Genomic DNA, 22,712 nt, shown 5'->3' with positions numbered 1-22,712 from the left:
CAATCAGGAATCGAAATTTGCCTAGCTTACATAACGGTAAGTTTCAATTCTATTAAGGACACGGAGGCAAGGATTATGCTTTTCTTCCTTCGCTTTATTACATATACAAAAAACACAGAAGCCTTAGAAAAGCTCCAATCCATATTTTAAACTGCAGAAAAACTTGGAAACAAACGACTTTTAAAGTTTGTAAATCCAGAACGAACTACAGCTCCCATGAGCCTTCCAACATTAGTCCTTCCATTATGTCTAGTCCAGGTATGATAGCCAGTCCCTTCTCGACCTTCCTCCTCTTTCTTCGCGCTGGTTACGCACATTCCGCATTAGTCTTGTTTGGAACCGTCATTTCCTATCGGAAAAAACGACAGCGTAAGAGAAGCATCGAAAACTCCACTGACAGCATGCTAACTGAGGACATCATCAAGACTGGCATTAGAGCATGTACACGCAGAGATGGAAAACAGGTTACTTACTGAGATAAGGGCGGGTTCGCAACTCCGAACTCCAGGGTGGGATAATCCTCGCCTCTGTGTCCTTAATAGAATTGAAACTTACCGTTACGTAAGCTAGGCAAATTTCGATTCTATGTCAGGACCGGAGGCTTCGGATTATGCTAGTTCAAAGCTTACTCACCACCAATTGAGCTAAATCCACCACCGGTTTAAAATAAAACCTCTTAAACGTGGAATCCGAGGACCAATCTGTGCTTGCATTAAATCCTCCAAACGAGCTCCCACCGAAAACGCCTTGGAAGCCATGGCTCCCCTGGCAGAGTGAGCTCCAAAACGTTTGGTATCAATGCCTCCCTTGACCTTCCTCCTCTTTCTTCGCGCTGGTTACGCACATTCCGCATTAGTCTTGTTTGGAACCGTCATGACCCAACGCACCCACCTTGCAATGGTGGGGGAAGAGACTGCTCCGTGTGGTTTTCGCAAGGCAATTAGTAATTGTTGTTCGCCCGGAGGGCGAATATCCAACGTCATGTCCTTATAAGCCTTCAAACATTGCACGACGCACAACTTAGGAGTGTCCACAAAGGCTGGGTACGAGATAGTGCGTGACGCAGACTTTGTGCGACGTCCCACTGTAAAAGTAACCCCGTCCGGGGAAAAAACTTGCGCCGACACGTCTAAGGCGCGTATATCCGACACACGTCGGCAAGAAACCAAACACAGAAGCATAGCTAATTTAGCTGAAAGCTCCTTCAAAGACAAATAAGCGTTAGCCTGCCAGGACAGGAATAGGTTCAGGACCACATTTACGTCCCAAAGGACCGAATATCGGGGCTCCGGAGGTAAGGAGAGACGAACACCCCGCAAAAGCCTGCAAACAAAAGATGTTCCCCCACCAGGGAACCCTCCACAGGTTGGTGACCCGCTGAGATTGCGGAACGCATTGCGTTAATCGTCCTATAGGCTAGGCCCTTAGTTGCCAACTCGGCTAGAAAGTTCAAGATCGGAACGAGTCCTGCGACCACGGGATCCAGGTCCCTTCGAAGACACCAACGCATCCATTTAAGCCAAGCGAATTTGTAGCGCTTCGCCGTGCTATCAGCCCAGGCTTTGGAGAGCCCGGGAGTGACCAACGTTTCCGGAAAGCCTCCATGCCATGAGGTGGAGAGAGCCCTACATGATGAGAGGATGAGGTTCCCGATCTGGATTTAGCAAGAGGTGAGGAAACTGGGGGAGTAGGATTGGAAAATCCCAAGAAAGTTCCAGAAGAACTGGAAACCAGACTAGAGACCTCCAGAGTGGCCTAACCAACACCATCTCCACTTCCTGACGGCGCACCTGGGCCGCCGTCCGTACTATCATTGCGAACGGAGGAAATGCATAAGACCTCTCCTGGCTCCAATCCTGGAGGAAAGCGTCCGTGGCCTCCGCGAGCGGATCCGGCCTCCAACTGAAAAATCTTGGAAGCTGGCGGTCCAGTCGGGACGCAAACAGATCCACCGAAAACGGACCCCAGCGGGCGTTCAGCCACTGGAAAACCGGGATGTCCAACATCCACTGACTGGCATCCCTCAGGTGCCTGGAGTGCCAGTCCGCCACCTGATTGGCCTGGCCCGGTAGGTATTCCGCCGTCGCCGATATGTGATGCGAAAGGCAATAGTCCCAAAACTCCTTCGCCAAATATCCCAGAGCTCTGGAGCGTGGGCCTCCTAGGTGGTTGACGTATCGAACCGCTGAGACATTGTCCATCTTTAAAAGAACACAGGATTTCACGGAATCCTTGGTCCAACAGCGGACCGCGAAGGACCCTGCTAGAAGCTCCAAACAGTTTATATGCAACTGTTGTTCGTCAGATGACCAAGCGCCGCAGGTGGAGAACTCCCCGCAACGTGCACCCCATCCTGACCTGCTGGCATCGGACTCTATCACAAGATCCGGAACCGACCCGAAGATCGCCCGACCATTCCAGGCTTCCATGTGTGAGAGCCACCAGGACATCTCTTCCTTCATGTCCTCCGAGAGGGGTACCATCTGGTCTTAGGACATGCCCCGTCGGAGGTGTTGGGCCTTGAGGCGCTGGAGCGCTCTGTAGTGCAACGGTCCTGGGAAAATTGCCTGAATGGAGGATGACAGAAGTCCCACCACTCTGGCTACCTATCGCAGAGAAGTCCGGTCTTTGGAAATCGTCTGCCGTAACGCATGCCTGATCTTGGCTATCTTCTTCGAGGGAAGACTTAGGGAGGCTCCGACGGAGTTTTGACAAAACCTAGAAAGGTAATTTTCTGACACGGAACCAGAATCGACTTGGATTCGTTGATGATGAAAACCAGCCTCTGGAGAAGCTGGACCGCCTGCTGGAGCTGACCATTCAAGATCACCAGGCACTGGCCCATCAAGAGAATATCGTCCAGGTAGACAATCATCCGAATACCCTGTCCCCGCAGGAACTTTACCACCGGGTGCAGCACTTTCGTGAAGCACCAAGGGGCCGAGGAAAGACCGAAGGGAAGGGCGGTGAATTCGAACACTCTGTCCTTCCAGCAAAACTGAAGGAAACGTCGATGGGGAGGATGGATGGGTACCAACAAATAAGCGTCCTTTAGATCCAGCCTCACCATCCAGTCCCGTGGTAGGAGCACATCCCGAAGGAGGTGAATCCCCTCCATTTTGAAGTGACGGTAGACCAACCAACTGTTGAACTCCTTGAGGTTGATCACCGGACGTTTGCCCCCATCCGTCTTGTCTACCAGGAAGACATTGCTGAGGAAACCAGCGGGATGTCGCGTTGATAGGAGAATTGCCCCTTTTTGGAGTAACTCCGAGACCTCTTCGTCTATCAAGCGCGCGTCGGACTCGGAAAACATGATCGGCCGCGGAGGGCACACCTGAAATGGCTGGTCGTAGAAGTCTATATGGAACCCCTGCACGGTTTGCAAAACCCAGGCGTCTGCAGTGACCGTTGGAAGTATTGGGTCCAGGGTTCTTGCGGTAGCCTCGACCGCCGAAGCGTGCCCTCTCGTGGGGTAAAAGTTGTTGAAGTTCGCTGAGGTCTGGTATTGGCCTCTGCCGGAGCCTTGACCACTACCGTTGGCTTGCTGCCCAGCGCGACCGGTCGGGCGGCCCCTGCCCCGACCGGCCCCTTGGGAAAAACGTTGTTGGAACACTCGCTTAATGCTGGACTGCGCTTTGTCCAGCGAAGTGAACGTGGACACAAATTTGCCGAGCTCTTTAATGAAAGGCTCGCCAAAGAGGCCGCCCTGGGTGACCGCCCCCGCTTCCGAAGAAGCCAAATCGCCTAGCTTCGGGTCCAGCTTGATAAGCGGGGATCTCCGTCGTTCGGTGGACAGGGCGCAGTTGGCGTTCCCCAAAAAGATGAATACTCTCTGCGCCCATTTGGACAAGACCTCAGGGGAAATAACCGTGCCATTGGCTTTCGCCTCCTCCGCCATGTCGAGGATCTTCGTGGCGGGCGTCAGGGCCACCTTACCCTCCAAAGTGGGCCTCGGACACTCCCCTCGTAGGCAACCCCTGGCGTCTTTTTCTAAAGGCTTACGCAGGCGACCTGCCACGAACTTTGCCACCGTGTCCCCCGGCGTCCAGGCAGCGGACCGCGGATGCAAAATCTCATCCGGGTCCAACATGCCGGAACTGTCCCGGGGCAACTCAGCGGCCGAGCCCGAGGGGCGCCAAGAGCGGACCGACTCCCCGTCGTCATCAGTATCAGAGGAGTCCAGCCCCGGAGACGGAGGTGCGTTCTCCGAAACCACAGAAGGTTCAGGGTCCGAAAGTGGTGCGGGGGGGCCAGCAGTCGTCTTGGCCAAGAAAGTGTCCCTGAGACGCTCAAAGGCGCCTCTGTCCGCCCCCTTCCCCCCTTCCGGAGCTCCTTCCCTGCAGGGTTTCTTTGGCGCGGAAGGGCCCGCACATGAGGGGCCTGGGAGGCCAGTAGGCGCTCTCAAATGGGCTTGCGCCAATTTGGTGCATTCCTCTACAAAGCGTGCAGACAACCGGTCCTCCATGGGACCCACCACCTCAGTCACACAGCGATAGATAGAGCTGTCGACTGCCTGGTAAAACTCCTCATCCTGTAAGTAGGAGTGGGGTTCCTCAAAATAATCCCCCTGCTCCATGGCTGTCAAGCTAAACAATGAGCAACTGTGGCAAAACTGCACTAAGAACTACACCCTCCCCACAGAGGGCGTCAGTGTACCAGATATGGGCAGACAACTTGGACTGCAAAGACTTTTTGGGCCAGGGAAAATCTGGCGAGGTAGGCTGCACGTCAAAGCCCCCAAACGCGCTGACCCTCCACACCGGGACCGGGTCTAACCACCCCCCAATGCGCGTTGAACGACACAGCACCAACGTTTATAAACGTGCATTCGCCGGTCGGCGATTTTCGCGGTCTCTGCCGCCAAGTACAGACCCCGCAGGGCGTCAACACATGAAATTCAGGGCCAGAAAAAGACCCGGAGCACCTTGCGCCAAGGGGTGGAGAGGGCAAAGCTCCGTTGCAGTCCGGCTCCTCCGCGCGTCTCCTCAGAGTGAAGGGGAGCGCGCCGAGGAGCAGGCGAGACGTACGGGCGCCCTCTGGCAGGCGCTATAAACAACGCACGGCCGTCGGGACAAACGCCGCGAAAGGAGCGGGGACGCTACCGCGACTGGGGCTCTGTAGGGAAAAATGGCACATAAACATCAACAGAGCCCAAAAACACCCCCGTCAGACCTCAGACGGGAAAATACATTTTTACAAGCAAGAGAGAAAAATTCCACTTAACTGAATGCTGTGTGAGCAGCAAAGAAAGAGGAGGAAGGTCGAGAAGGGACTGGCTATCATTCCTGGACTAGACATAATGGAAGGACTAATGTTGGAGGCTCATGGGAGCTGTAGTTCGTTCTGGATTTACAAACTTTAAAAGTTGTTTGTTTCCAAGTTTTTCTGCAGTTTAAAACATGGATTGGAGCTTTTCTAAGGCTGCTGTGTTTTTTGTATATGTAATAAAGCGAAGGAAGAAAAGCATAATCCGAAGCCTCCGGTCCTGACATAGAATTACAGCCTATAAGTGCAATAAGAATTCCCAATGTTAACCTACGAGGGGGGTAGGCCTCACAGTAGTGAAAAAAGAATTTGTTTTTTTTTCCCTGCCTGGACATGCAAAACGTAAAAGTGCATGTCCTACCCTATTATTATACAGCACCCTGCCCTATTGGCTACCCAAGACTTCACTTAGGGGTGACTTATATGTAATAAAAAAAGGAGTTTAAGGCTTTGCAAGGAGTTTGAAATGCCATGTCTATATGGCAGTGTAACCTGCACACACAGGCCCTTCAGTGGCAGGCCTGAGAAATGGTTAAGGTGCTAGTCAAGTGGGTGGCACACTCAGTGCAGCAGGCCCACTGGTAGCATTTAATTTACAGGCCTTAGCACTTGTAGTGCACTTTACTAGGAACTTATCAGTAAATTAAATATGCCAATTGGGTATGAACCAATGTTACCATGTTTAGAGGATAGAGCACATGCACTTTAGCACTGGTCAGCAGTGGTTAAGTGCTCAGAGTCCTAAAGCCAACCCCAACAAGGTCAGAAAAAGAGGAGGAAAGCAAAACGTTTGGGGGACCCCTTGGAGAGCCCATTTTCCAACACGTGACACAGAAATAAGGCAACATCATCGCTACAATTTTGGTTGGTCTGCTTTCTGTTCCACAGTCACAGAACTTTTCTCATGCCAGCAGTTTAATTTTGGTGGTAAATTCATAGACAGCAAGGTTCCTGTGGGAACTTAACCGGCAAACTCAACACAGCAATTTACCTAACATATATCACTCTTCAGGAACCAGGCATTCAAACTTTGCAATCACAGAGCTAGGGAGAATCTTCTCTATCCCTGCCATCCCATTAAAAGCCAGTTCAGCTGAATTTGCTTCATTAGAGAATGGATGGTATTCTAGTGAAGGGCACGTAAGAAATCTTAGAACCACACTCAACCGTGCTGGATCAGATCTAACGAGGTGAAAGTGCATCAGGGTTGGTTGGGGGTCACTGATTCTCAGCAGAAGTCAAAGCAGGAGTGGGCTTAGGTAAACCTCTCTAATCACTCCAGCATAAGCAGGTCTATGGGGTATTTTGACTCATTCCCACACAAGAGGTAAAGTTTAGGACGTTCTTGTAGAATTATGGCATCTACGTGTAGAATTAGCAACCCTCAAAAAGGGTGTCCAAGATTGGAGGGGATTGGCACACTGAGCCTAAGTGATGGCCATCAAAACGGGAAACAGTCTTTACAATCCGGCTCAAAGTACACTGTCCCTTTATAATATGATACGAACCACAAATGAGTCTTTACAACGCATTCTTAAACCACGCAAGTTGTTACAACGACTTGCCTTGGGGAAAGCGTTTAGGACTGATGCTGGACTTTAAGTCCAAATATTCCCTACTGTTGGGCAGACTCGAGTTGGAATAGTAAATTATACTATTCCAAAGTCCAGCGCTTCCCCTAAGGCTAGTCATTGTGACAACTTGCAAGGCAAAGGAATGCGCTGTAAAGACACATTTGTGGTTCAAACCAAGTTGTAAAGTCATGCATGGTTTGAACATACAACCATCAAAAGCACAGTTTTGATGGTCAAAAGCTGCAACTGGCAGTGCTGTAGGAGTTCAAGTGTGGCTCCCATTTGAAACATTACTAGAAAACATTTAAGGAGGAACCCTTCTAGAACCTTATAACTTTTGTTGGTTACATGCATAGAGAGAGTTTATCAAGTAAACAAATGGATGCCAACTGCAACATATCCCTTAAGTGTGCCCACTCGATATTCTTGCTGAACTAACGAAAGTGCAAAATGAAAAACTTCAGAAAGGTATGCCATAAGGGAATAAACACTTACACACCTCACTACAAAAGTGTTCACCATCCAAAGTAACCAGCTACGACGAGTGGATAGGATAAAGTCAACCACCTCATGGGGCAGTTTGTATAGGAGACAAATGAGATCCAGGGAGAAATAACATACCAGTGCCTGGATCACAGAGTCCTGGAGGAGTCTGGAAGACCTAGCAGAAAAGCTTCCATTGTATGCCTGATGCTTTCACTGGCATATCATCCACAAAACTCTCTTACCCATGAACATGGGACATTAGTATTACTGGAGAAAAGAAATCACTAGAAACATTCAGGGACCTCTATCCAGGGGGAACATTTGTGAAGCTATAGGAGTTGGCAGGGTCCCAGGGTCAGGCTGCTCTCTTAGTCTTTACTCATTATAGACTACGATCTGCCATAAAAAAAACTATATGCACAATTCCCTACAGAACTTCAAACACTTAACTCACTAGCGATACCCATAGGAAGATTATTGCATGTTTATACACATCACAGTGAGAGAATTCGAAAACATTGCAACCAGCTTATGGGGAGATGGAATGCTGTACTTGATGCCCAGGTGAGCCCTGACGACTAGGGTTTTTCTGTTGTGTGATAACAGGAATGCTAATCTCAAATTGTAATTTGAGAATAATTCATTTTAAATACTTGCAACAAATGTATAAGAACCCTCTACGGTGGTTTCGATATCGGCTGACAATGGATGCAAGTGGCCAAAAGAACAATGGATTTAACCCAGATATCTTGACTGGGGGAGAATGTTTGAATCATTCAGCATTCCCTCCGTCATTTGTTGCAGTTACTCTTTTTGCCATAAGTGGGATGGGTATGCCCAGACGTGGGTCCATTGCTCACTGTGCCACTTGATTCAAGCTAGCCTGGCTGGTGAAGGGTGACATATCCCATAACCGGTCCCAGGATGCTTGTTTCCAGTCCAGGGAGGACCTGGCTTGGCAGTTCGGTCTGGACTGTTCCCATGAGGCACAGGATCAAGACTGATTTGCCTATGGCTGGGTCCAAACTGGGGTGGCGTAGTGGGCAAAAGAATGATGAATTTAACCCAGATCTCGACTGGGGGAGAATGTTTGAATCACTCAGCATTCCGTCCATCATTTGTTGCAATGGAGGCAAATTGTACTCGATGTAGAATGGAGGAGGCTGACTTTAGGCATATGGCGTGGCAGTGTGCTGGAGTGCACCATTTTGGGGCATAAGTGAGTGTTGCACTCACTGAAATGGTGTGGGAACCTGTGGAGTGTGTGTCTAGAATGTGTCTTCTTGGACTGGTGAAGTCCCTGGAACCAGCAAATCGAAAGTTGGAAGTAGTCGCATTCTTATTGGTAAAACACTGAAGGGAGAGGTCCGAACTTACAATAGAACATATGACATATTGTCGAGAACAACTTGAATGTTATGCAGAGGAGCTGTCACGGCCTTCCAGATCTAAGGATATATGGAGCCCTTTCACAACATATTTATTATCTAAAGTGCCAGAAAGTTAATATTGTTGAGTACTTGGGAATCCATACATGAGAAAAGGGGCACAGATACATGATGAAATGTCATTTTCATGGAATGGATGCTAAGATGCTCAGTCACGGTTACATGTTGCATGAAATGTTTCTCACTGTACTGTGGTGTAAGCTGGGAAAAATCCAAGAAAAAAACATTTAAAAAAAATAAATAAATAAACAAGCACCTCATGGAGCAGGGGTATGGAACTCAGCTGTCCCTGTTCAATCTCCAGGCATGATGAAGGTAGCTGTGGAATTTGGGGTACGGAAACTGCCCCACTGACGGCAAGAGGAGGTCCACTCTGAGCAAGAACCTGGATCAGGGAGCACACTGATTATTGGCCAATCAAGGTGATCAGGGTGACTTGTGCCCGGTATTGGCACAGCTTCCTCAGCAATCAAAGATATGGGAGAAAATGTGTACGGAATGAGAAAAATTCAAGTCAACTGCAATACTACTGTCAGAGGCTCCCTGCAACAGAAATTGGAGGGTGTATAACCATGTGCAGTGTGCATTCGCACGAGTGGCAAAATAAAGGTTCACCTGAAGAGTGCCTTACAGGACGAAGATGTCATGAACCAGTGCCGGTCGGACACACCACTCGTGCTTGGCACGACAACACCAATCCATAACTGTCGGGTCTCTAGGGGGTGGGGCATGGAGGTAACCAGAGGGTGCCAGTAGCCACATTCCATGCACTCCGCAACAGTTTCTTGTTCATGTAGCACATATGCATGAAAACCTTTAAGGCCAGGCGAATCACCCTCAGTCCCACTAAACCGATATGCAGTCTTTGCTCTTCTTAAGATTAAACGCCTCTGATCTAAAACGCCTCCAGACGCCCACCCTCGTGTTACAGCAATCATTACTGTTGCCACGACAGGTGGCGGGCAAAGGACTTCCCTCATGCTCGTATCTTAATCAACACAGAAGATCCGACCCACCCCCATGTTGAGCGAGGCACCATTAGAGAGCCATCATATGTGTAACAGTAACCAGTAGGATGCAGGATGCCAGCCGACATCACAGTCAGAAAGCATTTAGGACCAACAGTTGAGCACCTTCCTGAAATATTAGAATCACATCCTGAATGCTCCTAATCCTCAGTGGAGGAGGAAAAGCCTGGCGAGATGCTGGGTCCAGATCTGTCTCAATTAAGAGAATGCTCCAAGAGGACTCCAGGTCTTCTTGGGCAGATTGATTGAGAAACCCAAATCAAACAGCAGAGAAGTTTTAGTTTTTAGGTGGTCCGCCATTAGCTGCTGCAAGCCTGCATTGAGCACATTAATTTGGCCTTTGTTCATGGTGGAGGTTCCTGTGGAGTAACAGAGAAAGGTGGGCGCATTGGCACTGATGTCAACAATATGACTACTGATCCACTGGTGTGGCTGTGCCTAGCACTGGAGGCGAAGGAGGAGTGGTGTCCAAAGCGTTTGGAAGTCTCTTGCAGTGGGCTTCAGGGGTCGGCCAGTGCTGGGGAAATACTTGCAAACAGTAATCCAGTTAAGAGCCCAATGAATCCATGGGGCCCACAAGCGCTCCTGAGTGAACAGCTGCATTCTTAAACAGCTGCATCTTGGGCTGCTGAAACTGCCACAGATTGGCACGGGAAACTCAAGACACACAGAGGCCGCAGCCACCCAGGGCTGAAGTTGGGGAATGAATGATACAGTTTCTTCCACCGGAGATGTCCACCAGCTCCAGCATGGAATAGAACTCCACTGAAGTAGGATAAGAGAAGACCTATCTCTCCTTGGAGAGAAGTCTGGTCATGGAGCCTTTCCACTGGTGCCTCTTTATATGTTTCCTTTTCTTATACTTGGATGAGAATAGGAGGGGGAAGCACGACTTCAATCTTGATCGATATTTGCACTCAGCCCGCACACTTTTAGCACACCATAAAAAGCTTGCCCTGCAGCGCCTTGATTGCATTGGTGTGCGTGAGGCCGCTTGCTCAAATGACTTGGAGGTGTGCCTTGGACCCAAGCACAACAAACAGACCTAGTGAGGGTCTGAAATGGAAATCTGTCCATGGCAGACCAGCAGGTCTTAAAGACTGACTTTTCTGGGAGGAGACATTTCTTAAAGCACAGCAAAAGAAAACTTCTGTGAAAAAATATAATCATGAAGAGCATGCCCAGATCCACAATGGGTTCCTGAGCAGAAAAAGGTAGTTATGGATGGGTGCCAGGGCAGTGCTACAGTGACGTTTCAACTACAGTCCAACCGAGAGACCTACTGTAAAATTTCATGATCCAGTCTGGCACCTAGGGATATTCAAGAAATTAGGAATCTGCAAAAAGAAGAAGCCATCAGAATTGCTGTATGTAACTAGAGCTTAACAGCAACCTTGTTGTATTCTTCTTGTTCTTATTGGTGTGCAGAATGATGATGGATTTAACCCAGATCTAATAGTGACTGGGGGTGAATGTCTGAAATGTTTCAGCTCTCCGTACATCATCTCCTTGTGTTTGCTTTGTTATGTTATGTTATGTTATTTTTACTTATACCGCGCACAGCGGCCCCAGCAAAGGGGCGTCCTGGCGCTTTGACACGGTAAACACAACACAACACCGATAAAAAAGCAGAAGGGCTACAGAAACAGCATAAGAGCTAAACAAATAAGAAGGTCTTGATGGCACGTCTAAACTGAAGAAGGTCCTCAATAGCCCGGATATGAGGAGGAAGAGAGTTCCACCAATTCGCCGCTAGCACTCGAAAAGAGCGGCCACCTGCTCTACTCAGCCTGAAGCGCGGAACCACAGCCAGATTCTGACCCAAAGATCTGAGGGTTCGCGAGGGTACATACGGTGTCTGCAGATTCTCCAAAATTTGCAAGGATGCCATTCACATGAGCCTCAGCAACTTTCGTAGCCCAAGGAAGCAAGGAAATAGGGCGGTAGTTCTCAGGTTTAAGGGGGTCACGAGTGGCCTTCTTCAAAATGGGTGTAACTACAGCCTGCTTCCATTTAATGGGGACTACACCTGAGAAGAGTGACAAATTGATCAGAGAGAGCACCGGAGTGCAGCATAACGGCGACATGTTCTTCAGCTGAGCCGGTTTCAACGGATCTACAGGAGATCCTGACTTAATTTTAAGGCTCAGGGAATCAAAGGCCTCCATAGATAAGGAGGGCAGGGTGGTAAGGAACTCATTGCTTCCCGAAGTGCAGCTAACCCGCTCTAAATTTAAAATTGGAGAGCCCATCGAGAAGGTTCGATAGATGGCTTTAACTTTCTCGAGGAAGAAGGAGGCCAGGCCCTCACAATGGGAGTCCGAACAGATTTCTGCTGCTGTTGTTCTCTTCGCCATCAGATCCTTTAACACCTTAAAAATGAGTTTCGAAGGATTCGAACTGTTCTGAAACTCTTGGGCATAAAAGGCTGCTCGAGTTCTACACACCGCCCTATGGTAAGTTTTAATTTTAGCAAGGTAGCAGGACTTCAGTTCGGGGTCAAACGATTTCCTCCAAAGCCTCTCAGCCTGTCTACAGGCTCTTTTAAGAGACGCTAAGGTGCTGTCATACCATGGGCTGGGCTCCTTCAAACGACACTTGGACCATACCAAGGGGATCAAAGAGTCCAGGGCACGGGAGATCCAGTCACAGAAGGAATCATATCAGCGGTCGACATCAGTGAAAGGACCCAATGGTGTCTCTTCCAACAGATGGTAAAATTCCTCCAATTTCAGTTTGTTCCAGTGTCGTCTCATAACTAATCTGTCCTGGGGTATGAACGAAGGTTCAGATATGGGGCATGTTAATTTCACTAACATATGGTCTGTCCAGACCATCTGGATGGGTCAGAGTGCCCTGACTCCCTCTATATTAGTAAAAAAAGGGTCAAGGATATGACCATCTCTATGAGTAGAAGAAACGACCAACTGGGAGAGCTGCAAGGCCTCCAAATCACCCAAAATACTCCTAATGGGGGGCAAAGACGGGCAGTCAAAATGAAGATTAAGGTCTCCGAGAACATTAAAATTAGCACAACCTAGTGCCTCCATGCTAATTAGATCCGGGAGAGCAGCCCTAAAAGCAGAATCGCACCCCGGAGGGCGATATATTAATAGGCCAGAAAAGGTAAAGTGATGGCTAAACAAGATTTTAAAAAGAGCACTTTCACATCCTGGGATTTTTAAGGCCTTCCACTCGCAAGGATAGCACAGCTTAATTGCCATTGCAATTCCTCCCCCTAGTAGCGCGGTTAAGAGTAAAGATAGCATAATCAGGGGGAAGGCCAGGTTAAGTAAGGAAGAATCCGAATCCTGCAACCAGGTTTCAGTCAAGAGAAGCACGTCAGGAGATTCAACTTTGAGGAGGTCATAAATCTCCTGATGGTGCTTTACCAGTGATCTGACATTCAGATTCCAGATATTCAGATCACACAGTCCTACCGATCTTTTACGCAGAGATGTCGACTCCAGAGATTCAATAAGGGAAGGAGTGGGTAATGCCCAGCCGCCACAGATGCAACGATAAGGGCCACATACCGGGTCCACAGGCAAGAGATCGCAGGTTGTAATCCGGCCCCGAATGGCCAGCAAATCCTCCCTTTGATACCTGATGGTAGGCGGAGTCATGGTGAAGAGACTGCTGCGTAGAGAGTCCTGTCGCGACCCGCGCTTCCTGGCGCTGACGGGCGCAGACGGGCAGGACTCTGGCATTACTCAGGCGCAGCGAAGGCGCGCCCGCTGCACGTCACCGCTGCGCGCTAGGTAGAGCGCCTTAAGTAGGCGTTTCCCAATTGCCAGAGCGCTAGAACGCTCGAAAATGCCGTCCTAAGTATCCCCTACGCTCCCAATATGGCGAGCGCTGAAACAGACCCCCGGGAACCGGATCTGCTCAACCAGCGGTGAATTGACAATTAAAGGTGCAGGTAAATGGCCAGGAGGAAAGGCACACTAAAAGCAGGGCAAATACGAAATAAAAACAAAACAGATACAAAACGGGGTTCGCCTTTAGTTGACAGGGTATGCCCAGATGTGGGTCCCTTGCTCACTTTGCCACTTAATTCAAGCTAGCCAGGCTGGTGAGGGGTGTTACCACAAAACTGGTCCCAGGAGGCTTGTCTTGGCAGTGCGGGCTGGACTTTTTCCATATGGGACAGGGTCAAGACTGATTTGCATATGGCTGGCTCTGAACTGGGGTAGCAAAGTAAGCTAAAGTACGATGATGGGTTCAACCCAGATCTGTGACTGGGGTGAGTGAAATGTTTCAGGGCTCCGTCCATCATCTCCTTGTGTTTGCCTTATTCCTAGGAGCCAGATAATATGCACAATGTAGAGCAGATACATTTATTGTTTTCATCCTTGTTTGAGAACAATGTCTCAGTTTTATTGTGTGTCAAAATCAAAACTATCTTGAATCGGAGTTTGGAAAGTGTTTCAGCTGTTCCAGAACAACATGTATTGTTTTTTTTCTACTACTCATACTCCCTCTGCCGTCAAAGCTCTCTAAATCATGTGGTTAGCAACCGTGATCATGAATACCTTACCAGAATGTATCTACTTGCCGACCAGAGTGTGGTGTATCTACTTGCCCACAACTGTAGACAGCTCTGCGCTCTTTGTTACCACCAAAACCCAGTTACAGAACTGTGTAACCACTCTCTATATAGGCTTTATTTGCAAGAATAGAAGTGTGTGTTCTTGGAGATGCTGTTAATTTTAGACTCATTAAAGCATGTACATATTACAGGCCAAGACACCTCTAAAATGTTCTCGTTTTGAATCATTGTGCAATAAGAAAAATCACAATGAAAACAGACAATTGAAGGCAGTTACTCTCATTAACGAATGAAACTGAAACCTTTAAGCATCGTCCTCAGTGCATGCATCTAATCAAATAAAGGCTGGTCAAGGGAAGTCTCAATGCTGAAGAAAGTACCAGGAAAATTACCTTTGATTGTTGAGTTTTCAAATTGAAATCCAGCGAAGGTGAGAAATATATGTTCTAGATCAGATAAGCTTTCTTCCTTCTAAATGACACGTGAACCCCTTGGAGCCATCAAGGTCAGGCAATGTTTCTCCAGATGAAGTAGCATGAGGCTAAAAAAAAATGCAGATTTATTTAGATATTAATAAATAACCCAGGATTTGAAAAGAGCGGCAAATCGCCCATGGGGGTCTCAAGGATCTAAATGATAGGCATGAGGGAGTAAGTGATTTGCTCAGAACCCAATAGGTCTGTTTACACCTAAACAAGGAGAGCAGTTCTCCTTTTACACCGCTTCATTTCCTATAACCTGCATGCACCACAATTGACTGAAAGCAAGATCATCATCCTACTTATGGGTCTTGAGTGGCACAAGTCAGAAACAGTTTTACATTATCTACATTCATGTTACCAGATTTGAACGCTACCCAGCTCGGAACAACAACATAATGGGGTGAAAGTAGTCCTCTGAATATATATATATATATATATATATATGCTTCAGTAGTGCTGGTGAGAAAGTCAGGCTGTCAACGGGCGGTCCTGCGTAGCCACCAGCAGGCTATTAAATTCGCTCCAACAATCTCCTCAATAAAGAAGAACACAGGACACCCAGAGCTTCTGTTCAGGAATTTATTCCGGCAGATGAAAAAGACTTTTTATATATATTGATATACAAAGGAGGCGGCACAGCCAGGGTACTTTGTCAAGCCTTATTTATTTTCTGCTTCACCCCACCAACGCGTTTCAGCCACAACTGGCCTTGCTCACGGTCCGTGAGCAAGGCCAGTTGTGGCTGAAACACGTTGGTGGGGTGAAGCAGAAAATAAATAAGGCTTGACAAAGTACCCTGGCTGTGCCGCCTCCTTTGTATATCAAAATTTCCTTTGGGTCTGGATCCGACCCCTGGGCAGAGCACACACTGCGGAGCGCTCTCGTATGGCTTGAGGATCACTTTGTGTAGCGATATATATATATATATATATATATATATATATATATATATATATATATATATTACAAATCCTGAATTAGTACCACGTCTTGAATCAAGCGCAGGAACCAAACAGGACACGGACCCGGTATTTTCTCAGTGCTTATCTCTTTATTTTAGCCATATGTTAGAGACGCGTTTCGCAGCGCGAACGCCGCTTGTTCACTCTACAATTTTGTTTGATCATGAAGGCTATTTAAAGCGACAGTGCTTTCAAAGTTGTGATTCACGTGAGTGCTTTTTGCAGTAGACATGGACGAAATACTACAATCACAGTAAAATACATTGATTTATAACACCAGTTAAGAGCTTTTAGTTACATGTGCCTAATATAAGTAAAATACGCTTGCAACTTGATAATTATTACACGTTTACAAATTATGCAACTTTTTAAACTCTTTTGAAATTTCTGTAAAATACATTAATCCTTTAACCTGTTATATCAGTTATATTTTCTAGTATATATCTCTCACTCCATTCGCCACTACAATTAGATAGTAAAGTGCTCATATGTGCTAGTGTCATTAAAAACTTCATTTCATTTACTGTTCTCCTTTTGTACTAACCAAATTTATATATGTATTTATAAGTCATGTTATACATTCCATAAAAGATCTTACAAAAAGTTAATTTCATTATTTACATTCTTCCTTCCTAGCGCATGCTTTTATCTTCTGAACATTCCACATTACCCTGGCCCATTGTATATCTGTTACATTAATTGTCCCTTTAACATGGATTCTGGTCATCTGTGTTGAAATTTTCCTATATCTCCTTCACCATCAAGTTATTTCATTCAATCACCTTATATACATTTGTGAATTTAGTTAAAACACAATTGTAAAATATTTACAGTTTTAAAAACCGTTTATACCTCCATCGGTCATAAAAAAAGCATATATACACTATTTACGACTTAAAACACCGTATTGTATATTTATATGTTGATAGTGATTTAATTTGTATGTTTTTTTCAAGGGATATCTTACAATCTGCTTATTCTGATTGAACAGGTGACCAGTTCATAAATCTTTTGTACAGTCATTATACCTCTTAATTTGTTAGGATAGACAAGTATACATATCCTCTGTGAGATTCAATCCATTAGGATGTTTTGAATCCAACAGAAGAATATAGCTCGTCTCTAACCTCCTCAGTTTATTTTCTCGGTCCCCTCCTCTCCTATTTGGGGGAATTGCATCTATTAGGTAATATCTTAACCCCTTGTTGTTGGCTCCATGACAAGCTTCAAAATGACGAGCCACCGGATAAGTATTATCCATATTCGTGATGTATATATATAAACCTTTGAAATGTTTTTTATATGTCTATGGGAAACAGAAACACTGTACCTTTAAAAATGTAAATCCACTTGTAAAACATTACCCGTGATCAAGGAGTGAAGTAAACTCCGAAACGCGCTGGGCAGCCGTTGCAATAAACGTCTATTTGAAATACGAGGCCACGGCACCAGTGAGTTTTCTTTCATCGCTCGTGTACTGGAGTTCGAGGGAATATTTAGGGAGTGGCGTCCTTGGCGTGTTGCCTGTCGTCGTGTTGAGGCTCGATATGTTGGAAATTGCGTTTGAACTTTGTTAAAGGAATCGAGCCCACTCCCTGGAGCGGAACTGAAAGGTGGAGTGAAGTCGGACTGCGTGTGTCGGAGACACCGGAATCTGTGGAGGTGAGCTGAGCGAGCCGGAAGGCTTTCCGAATCACCGAACGGTTTGCAGCCTACCGGCGATTAGCAGTTAATAATCGACCTCGTACCAAACAACGTAGGGGGGAAGACAATGTTCGGCATAAACCAACACTAGGTATTTTGCCGATTTAGAAAACAGAAGTAACGGCTGAATATTACAAGCCGAAAGGAGCACCTGGTCACCATGGCAACGGAGAGGAATAACAAACGGAAGGAGGCAGCGAACAAGCTGTTTGTGAAAACGGCGGTTCCAGGGACGAGTTCTCCGACGGGACAACCCTCGATTCAAGCGCCTGATGAAAAACGTAAGCTCTGGGATCTGCTTTGGAAAGCAATGAAGAAAGAGCAATCGAAGGGCTGGGAAGCTTTATCACTACAGCAATATGTGGATGTTGGGAGGATACCGCGTGGTTTACGAATTTATACAATTCCTACCTTCCAAAACCCGGACCCTGACATGATCAATGAGTGGATGAGTAACAACGAAGGGTGCTCACTAAATATGCTGAAAATACTCATTAAATATGCAGAAAAGGATTGTGTTAAACTGAATGAAGAAATAAAAATACTAAGTGACAAATCGAAAGATCTATTGAGCATGGATGAATTTGACCAAGAAATGATGAAAACATATTGAACATATTGAAGTTAGGATTTACAAGCTTTCTTCAAGACATTGAATTATGAGCTTGGGCATGATTGATTTGAAAGAGACTAATATGGATTTGTCCATTTTTGGAAATTATGCAACCCCACTTGGGACAATACATTTGAAATGCCCTTCTCTATCTATGATTATTCAGTGTGTAAATAGTTTTCATTTTCACTATTATCATGTGAATCTCTGCAAATTTAAATGAATTTAACTGAATATCTTGTTTAACAAAACCTTTGAAATGTTTTTTCTATGTCTATGGGAAACAGAAACACTGTACCTTTAAAAATGTAAATCCACTTGTAAAACATTACCCGTGATCAAGGAGTGAAGTAACTCCGAAACGCGTTGGGCACCCGTTGCAATAAACATCTACTTGAAATACGAGGCCACGGCACCAGTGACTTTTCTTTCATCGCTTGTGTACTGGAGTTCGAGGGAATATATATATATATATATATATATATATATATATATATATACACTACTATTATAAAGAGAGAACACAAACCTTTGAGCCAGGTAAACTCGAAAAGTACACCACCAATCAAAACACCCAAGACATCTTTGAAAACCTCAGGGCAAACAGAAGGACATAGGCTATTAAAAATAAAAAATATACGTTGTTTAAAAAATTTCAAAATAAAAATAAAGTAGTCCCTTGCAAGTAGCACCGTTTGCATGATGACATCATTTGCGTTTGCGCTCCCTGGCAACACTTCCAGAAATGGCGCCGAAGATCGCGACCTGCTGGGAGGACTGCCGCGGCCCTGCTTGCTGCTGGGCGAAGTGGCGGCCTGTGCGGGCAGGGCGCATGGAGAGTGGCGGCCTGTACGGGCAGGGCGCCTGGAGAGTTGTGGCATGTGCGGGCGGGGCGCCTGGAGAGTGGCGGCATGTGCGGGCGGGGCGCCTGGAGAGTGGCGGCCTGTGCGGGCGGGGCGCCTGGAGCGGGACCGGCGGCTAAGGTAAGGATCAGGCTCTCCGGGACACGGGCGGGAGGGGGCCGGCACGGGAGGGGGCCGGGCCGGGCAGGGGCGGGAGGGGGCCGAAGTGCACGCAAGCCTCAAATGCTGCCCCCAGCCCCTTTCTGCCCCAGGCAACGCTCGGGCGGGCTGCTAGTATGTATGTATGTATGTATGTATATATATATATATATATATATATATATATATATATATACACACACACACACACCTATTTCCTAATTAACAATCATACTTTTACTAATTGACTCTTTCTACAAGATTTAACCATTTCCTATTTAGCTATATTTTAATTATCAATTAAAGAGCTTTAGAAGGAAAGAGTGCCCTTTATCTACAACTTTACAGCCCGATTATAGAAAAAGGTTAGACATTTTGTAATTACTTTTGTTGACTTTAATCTTCAGAATCTTGTACTTTTACAGATCTCTCATGTAAAGGACAAAATAAGGACTGAATTGATTTAAATCTTTTAGGATGCATGAAGAAACTCATGAAGCAAAACACTGGATGACTATGCACAGCAAAACCTGTGAACTCATTTTGCAAGGCAAATACCTACTAAAAAAAAAAAAAAAAAAAAAAGAGAACATTTCTCATTAGTAATTCCCACTACACATGGATAGGTGCATATCAATGAATCCATAATAAGGTGTAAATGCCAGTTAGAATGAGAATTTCACCTGCATGGTTTATGGGCATGTTCCCTCTCCTAGAGTGCCTGAATGCAACTAAAAGTGCTATCCTGTTCCTGGCTTGATATTGGCCATGGCACCACTCTAATCTAGCGGGTATGCAGAGGCCTAGGACTGGCTTTGACACTGTGAGGTTCAGGAAATGGATAGGTGCACCAAGGGTAACTTCATAGTGAACAGTTGACTATTAGATAATGGCATGTTACCAGACATTTTGTGGCTTACTGAGGCCGCTCTTCTAAAAGTTCTACTGTTATGTGTGATACCCAACCCTGGCACTGACATCCCATGTGTATACAGAGGGCCCGGGAGTGCACTGTGATTCACATAGGAGGGAGAGAGAGGGAGAGGGGGAGAGAGGGAGAGGGAGAGACACTTTGCGTCCCCTTAGCACTGTCCATCTACCGCTCTCCATCCGTCCAAACCACCAACCTCTCTGCAACTCTCACTCTCTCTGTTTGTGCCTAGGCACTGAAGCCAATAGGATTAATTTTGGATGCCTCTGGCTTGGCACAAGAAGGAGGGTAAGTACAACTTCTGCAAACAGTGGAAGTGTACTGTCCGCATTCCTGTCTGTGGAAGGTGATGACCCAGACACTGAGCGGAGCAGGGAGAACATCTTAAGCACTTTACAAATGCAGCATGTTCCTGTCAGAAATGGGACGAGTACCTACATTCTGTCTTTTTTTTTGTCTCACTCATTACAACAGTTCTTACAGTGCAGCAAAAAGTACCATGCCATGCTGAAAAATCATTCTCATCAGGCCCCAAAAAAATATATACGGTTTAAAAAGTTTCAAAAATAAAATGCCATCATAGGATCTGGCCACACCCAAGTCAGCTATCGCAGTCAAAGGCAAAATGTAACACTAAAAATATTGCCGAATTGTCACAGTATTCGTTTCAGAGCAGTGCCACGGCATATGCATAAGGACAAGAAGAACACACAAGCTAACACCCCCTACCCCCCAAACACTCACTTTCACTAATTTGCTTGTTTCCTTACACAGCCACGCTGAAGTTTGCCTGTGCAGTTTGCACTCCGCAGCCGCAGTCACATGTGCACCTCAATTATAAAAAAAAATGAAGACAAGTACTTGCCGTTTTCCCCTCAGTGTGCTCCCTCAACATTCATTTAAATACGGATGGTACAGTCATCAGTTTAGGAATTAATAAAATCGAACTAACGGGCACATGCATCATTGTAGGAATTTGCATTTCCTAAATTGCGAAAATTAAGGAATCGCAATTTAGGAATTGCAAAATCCTATGCATCAAGAAATCCTAACATTTTTTAGGATTTCTTAATTTTCGGAATTTGCGATTCCTTAATTGCGAATTGCAATTAAGGAATGGCATTACATTGATTTCTATGGGCCTAGAGGCCCATAGGAATCAATGCCGTTTTGCATTTCTATTTTTTGGAATTCGCAATTTGTTGATGCATTGCAAGGGTGCAGAGGGGGGTCCAAAGGACCCCCTCCTGCACCCCTGAAATGTATTTTAAAGTGCATGTTTCACACACACATGTCCTAAGGACATGTGTGTCTGTAACATGACACTTTCCAAAAATGCATTTTTGTGCTTTTTTAAAGAATTTCGCAAATTAACACGAGGGTCAACCTTGTGTTAATTTGCACTTCCTATTTCAAAATTCGCATTTTTAAAATTAAAAATTAATGCATTAATTGATGCATTGCATTTAAGGAATCGCACAAATGCGATTCCTTAAATGCATTTGCATTTTTAGGAAATGCAACAAAAAAAACGAATTTTGAAAAATTGTTTCATGCATCCCAAAAACGTATTTAGGAAGCGCAAACGGCCGAATTTACCGATTCGCACCGTTTGCACTTCCTAAATAGGTTGATGCATGTGCCCCTAAACATCATAGCTAAGAAGCCCTGATGCGCAAAAATGCAGGTTTGCATTCAAGAGTTTAAAACAAGTCGACTTGTCTGCACAAGGAACGATTTTACTCAGCACAAAAGTTAAATTCAAAATGCTTTTCCTAACTTTCATAGAGCTACCTCTACCACACGTCTGACTTTCTGAAAATGTACTGTTCAAACTAAACACGGGCAACTGTCGGTAATAAAAACAGTCCACGACAAAGAGCACATGCTAACAGGGATGGTTTGAATGTCAAATTGTGTAATTTTATAATAATGCGACATCCAGATTAAAAACTATTTCACAATGGATAGTCAATCTAAAAATACAACTATAGTGTTCTTAGTGGTGTTCTCTCTTTAGGGCACTCAAAGAACAACATATTTAAGACATATTTCATAAGTGAGAGATGAATGGAGGGAAGGGGAGTTACTCTTCTGGAAAAAAGGCTTTAATTCTCACAGTATCAAGCACAGGAGGGGAGAAAAATTATGAACTGCCCAAGCTCTGAGCTCTCAGTTTTCCCAGCAAATTGTGCCCATGGTAGGCTTGCTGACTGCACTTTTTCTTGACGCGGTCCCATCCAAACACTGGTCTACTATGGGAAGATCTTAAAATTACTACTGCAACTTTGCAATTGTCAAGATCAGAATAGGTCATCCTGCCATCAGGCATTGACCGATGACTTTCTGTGACCCTCTCTGAAAAATAAACCGTAGTATGGAACCTTGAGTGCAACAAAAAGTAAATAAAGTATTGGCAATGCCAATAGGTCTGGCTTTAAAGGAATATTGTATGATAATGTAAAGCATTACAAGTAAAAAGCACCAGAATATATATATGTATTTGTGTGGAAGCAAAGAACTGTAGAATATTGGTGTAGATTAAAAGGTCAGGTGACAGTTGCATTGTCAAGCCAGACCTAAAAATCCACGTCAGCTAATGACTGCACTCCTAACATCTGTGCTGCTGCAAAGAAAAAAAACATAGATTATCTTGTTATCTT

At 45.8% G+C, this 22,712-nt stretch overlaps 1 protein-coding gene across 5 annotated transcripts in view; it reads right to left on the bottom strand.

The window, feature by feature from the left end:
* NEK7 (NIMA related kinase 7) overlaps positions 1–22,712 on the bottom strand; it is a 313,090-nt gene that overhangs the window by 273,893 nt on the left and 16,485 nt on the right. For 3 of the 5 annotated variants that reach the window (XM_086954906.1, XM_086954898.1, XM_086954919.1), the window contains exon 2: positions 14,749–14,897. The exons of the other annotated variants lie outside the window; for them this stretch is intronic. The gene's annotated coding sequence lies outside the window, so the exon portion shown is untranslated. The remainder of the gene's footprint in view (positions 1–14,748; positions 14,898–22,712) is intronic. 5 annotated transcript variants of the gene reach the window in all.

Source organism: Lissotriton vulgaris, chromosome 1_1, assembly GCF_964263255.1.
Source record: "Lissotriton vulgaris chromosome 1_1, aLisVul1.2, whole genome shotgun sequence".
In the NCBI taxonomy this organism is placed as follows: Eukaryota; Metazoa; Chordata; class Amphibia; order Caudata; family Salamandridae; genus Lissotriton; species Lissotriton vulgaris.
Note: the sequence above shows the minus strand (reverse complement) of the source record. Positions and strands in the feature narration are given on the sequence as shown.